Raw genomic sequence first — 3,871 nt, forward strand, 5'->3', positions numbered from 1 at the left:
CACTTGTGGCTCCAGCCCCCACGGGGGGGGAGGGGAGGGGAGGGGAAGAGTCAGGGCTTCTGCTCCCTGCAACGGGGGCTCTCACGGCTCCAGCCCCACAGGGGGGTGGGGGTTCCACGGGGGGGGCACGGGCCAGATAAAATTAAACCATGGGCCAGATCTGGTCCACGGGCTGTAGGTTCCTCACCCTTGACCTAGGTGTAGGAGCCGGATGGGGGACAAACATACCGGCTGCTTCCTGGGAGCCGTGCAGCGCGGAGGCTAGCAGGGAGCCTGCCAGCCCCACTGCATAGCACTGCCAACCAAACAGTCAATGGCTCGGTCAGCAGTGCTGACCGGAGATGCCGGGATCCCTTTTCGACCGGGGGTTCTGGTAAAAACCCAGACACCTGGTCACCCTATCCAGGAGTTCCATAACATAGTCCATGTCTCACCCCCGGGGCATGCAGTCCTTAAGAGGCCCCCGTCATCAAGTCAGCAAGCAAAGCATGGACGACACTCAGGCAGCTTCCACATCTGGGCTGCTCTTCTGTCCCCTCCTGCCCTGCCAGGACAGCCACCCCAGCCCTTTCAGCTGGGAGTTCATCCTCACCAGGGGAGCATCCAGCACTGCCCCTGTTCCATTAACCTCCCACCCCAGGCAGGCCAGAAAGTAGGCCTGGCCTAGCTCTGCCCCACCCCCTGGCCCATAGCAGGCTGCTAGCTCACCACGGAAACCCCTTCCTCCCCCTCTGTTACTCCCCTCTTCAGCGCTGGCTCAGCAGGCCCTGTACTGCCTTCAACCCTCTCTAACCCTCGCTCTCCAGCTTGGGGAGATCACAGCCAACCCCTGTACTCATCACCTGCCTTCAACCTTCCCCCAGGAACTACCTCACCTGCTGAGCCTCCTTGATAGGCCCAGGTGCTGCCCTGCCATCTTTATTGGCCCAATTGGGAGTACTGGCTCTGGCACAGGGGAACTAGACCTGCTTCTTTTAAAGGGGACAGCCACCCTTGCCAGGGCCTAACCAGAGAGCTGCAGGGCTGGACTGAAATACATGAGGAGGCCTTGGGGGAGGGGAGCTCAGAACCCGGATAACTTAGTAAGGAATTTAGAGATCACAGCTCTTAGAAATTGTTTAAATTGACCCAATGGGCCTAATTCTCCTCCCCACTACACAGATTGTACCTGGGGTAACTGCTGGCTTCACTGGGGTTACTCCTGACGCTGCAACGCAGTGTGGAGCCAAGACTCAAACCCCAGCTAGCCAAACCTGGCAAAGGGTGCTCCGGGAAAGGCCCTTTTTTCAGTATTAAAGGAGAGGCAGGTGTCTAATCTAGTGGCGGTCTACCGTAACCTTTGCGCTCAATTTCGTGGCTTTCTCCTGGCCCCGCTCTTTCTCCTATCCCTTGGAGAACAGGATCTGGTGTAGGAGTGCCAGCAGGAGAGGGAGGGGCTGTTGGACAGGGCTCAGGCATGATCTCTAGCTTGTAAGCACTTATCGATCTCCTGCTATCAGTGGACTGTGGCTTAGCAACGGTGCTGCTCCCCTGGCACAGAGCTGACCCCTTGGTTTTTGAGAAGCCGCCGCTTTGAACCATCTGATGTTATTTGTACCCACTCGTCACTACAAATGTGTTCAACTCTTGAGGCTCCCTCTGGCTAGCTGCTGCTGGAGTCGCTCACAGCAGGGCCTTGAGTGCGAAATGCTGCCCGCTCAGAGGAGCATTTTACACCCCTTGGTTCCAGGGGAACGTGGTGGCACAAAGAGCCAGGTGGGGGAATTGGCCCACAATCACACACCAAGCCTCCCTTACTGGTATGGGCCCCTCACCCCAGAGCAGACCCTCGCAGTGCCGGAGGCTCTGTGCTGCAGGTCAGGCTAAAGGGGCCTGGGCAGGGGAAGGCTGTGTGGAGGGCCCAGGAGTGGAGTAGCAGAGGGCTGCTGGTGAGGAGCCTGGGGCAGTGACTGAACTGGATGGGGGTTGGGGGAAGCACAGCAGGGCTGAGGTGCAGGGCAGAGCCTGCCCAGGCTGTCCTGGCCTGGCCAGTGCTCTCGGCCCTCACTTTCACATGCACTAGAACAACAAATGAGGAGACCTAGAAAAGAGAAAACTGACGGAAGGCTCCCCTGGGTCTCTGTGGCCACCTATCCTTGTGCAGGGAGAAGCTATTCTCCAGCTACAGGCTGGCGGTGCTGGAATCACATAGCTCCCACGTGGCTGTGCGGGGCTGGTCGTTACAAGGAGCCTGCGCTTGCTGTAGGGATAAAAGCATATCGTCCCACATCTCATGCACCCACCCAGCTTGAGTGCCCCGTGGAAAGGGGGAATTGTCCCCCAGCTTGCTGGGAACACGTCCTGCCTGCAGGATCCCTGCTCACCCAAGGACAGTTCTGCTGACTTAAGGCTTCCAGAAAATGATTCATGGGCTGTGTGCCTTGGCACTAGGGAGCTGGGTGGGGGAGTTTTGGGGAGTGCCTGCCCTGCTCCTGCAGTTGAATTCGTCTCACAAGGGGGCTGGGCTGCCTCTGCCTACCAACTTTAGCTTGGGCTTGGAGTTTGTCCTCTGCTACATGCTGGAGTGTTTGGCTGTGGGGTCTGGATGGCCCCGCTGGACTGTAGGTGTTTATATGGCCCTAGCACTGTAGGAGGCTGCAGTGTCAGCTTTCTAATTAACTGCTGGGCTCTTAGCTATTACTCCAAACATCTCCTACTCCCAGTGCCCCCCGTTTTCCCCTTTTCACACACCAGTGCCTGCACATCCCCATCTGTCTCATCCCCTCCCACTCACAGGCAGACTCGGAAGCTCTCTTGCTCCCACCCGCCCTTCTTTTGCACGGTGCCCTTTTAAGTGGGGCCCAGACTCTATGCCAGCTGGTCAGAGTGGCAGCTCAGCTCTCCCCGCTCCCCAGGGAGATTAGCTGAGGTCCATGCACTGTATGGTACATGGGTCTTTGGGGTCAGACCTTCAACCCTATGTGCCTGTCTCCTCTGCACCGTTATTAAAGAGCCTGGGCCATTTCTCCAGAGCTGGGCTTTCCCACCCACATCCTTGCTTAAATTTTCCCCTTCCCCCCTCCAGTGTTCGGCATGCTGTGTTCCTGCTGCCCTCTGCCCTCCATGCACGATATGGCTGGTCACAGCGGTGCTGTTTGTGGACAGTCTGTGCAGCGCGCTGGGCTCCTGTGCTGTAGGTGGCTATAGCGACGGAATGAACTGAACTCCGGAGCAGAGAGAGACGCAGGAGGGAGCCTAGGACTGTTTTATAGAATTTTATTTTCAAATCTGGGGCTTTCATGGTACAATTTTACACGGCCAGGGACGGAGCCCGTGGGCCTCTCCACTCCCTGCCAACAAACTGGGCAAAGGAGAGGAGACAACCAACCCCCCAGAGGATGCGCTCCACAGCTGAGGCCACAGCAGTACAATCCGCAGAGTCACTAGCTAAGCACAGCTTCCAAAGATGGAGGGGGTCTCCCCGCCCCAGAACATTCTGAGCTGCAAGGCAGCAGGTTGTAGTGGCACAGAAAAGGCCAGCAAGGCCTGGCACAAGGCTAATATCGTTGCTGCTCTCTCTCTCTCTTTTTTTTTTTTTGGCACATGTCACTAGCTCACCATTTGGCAGTTGTGTGAATTCCTGTCATCTACAAAGAGTCAGAGGGAGGCACCTGCGGGCCTGAGCAGGATCCTGCCCTTCTCCCCGAAGTCGCAAGCTGGCTAGTGTTGGACAGGGCTGAAGACGGGGGCTGTGTTCACTCAGCAGTGCAGCCAGCGTGGAAAGCTCTGCATGGATGTTTCCTGGGGAGCTTTCGGAGGGTGCCGATATAGCCCTCCACCAGCGTTCACCTGGGTGGCACGCTGGAAAGCAGCAGCGTTCTAAGGGTTAATG

Source organism: Terrapene carolina, unplaced genomic scaffold (assembly GCF_002925995.2).
Source record: "Terrapene carolina triunguis isolate 2854851 unplaced genomic scaffold, T_m_triunguis-2.0 Scaffold89, whole genome shotgun sequence".
Classification (NCBI taxonomy): domain Eukaryota; kingdom Metazoa; phylum Chordata; order Testudines; family Emydidae; genus Terrapene; species Terrapene triunguis.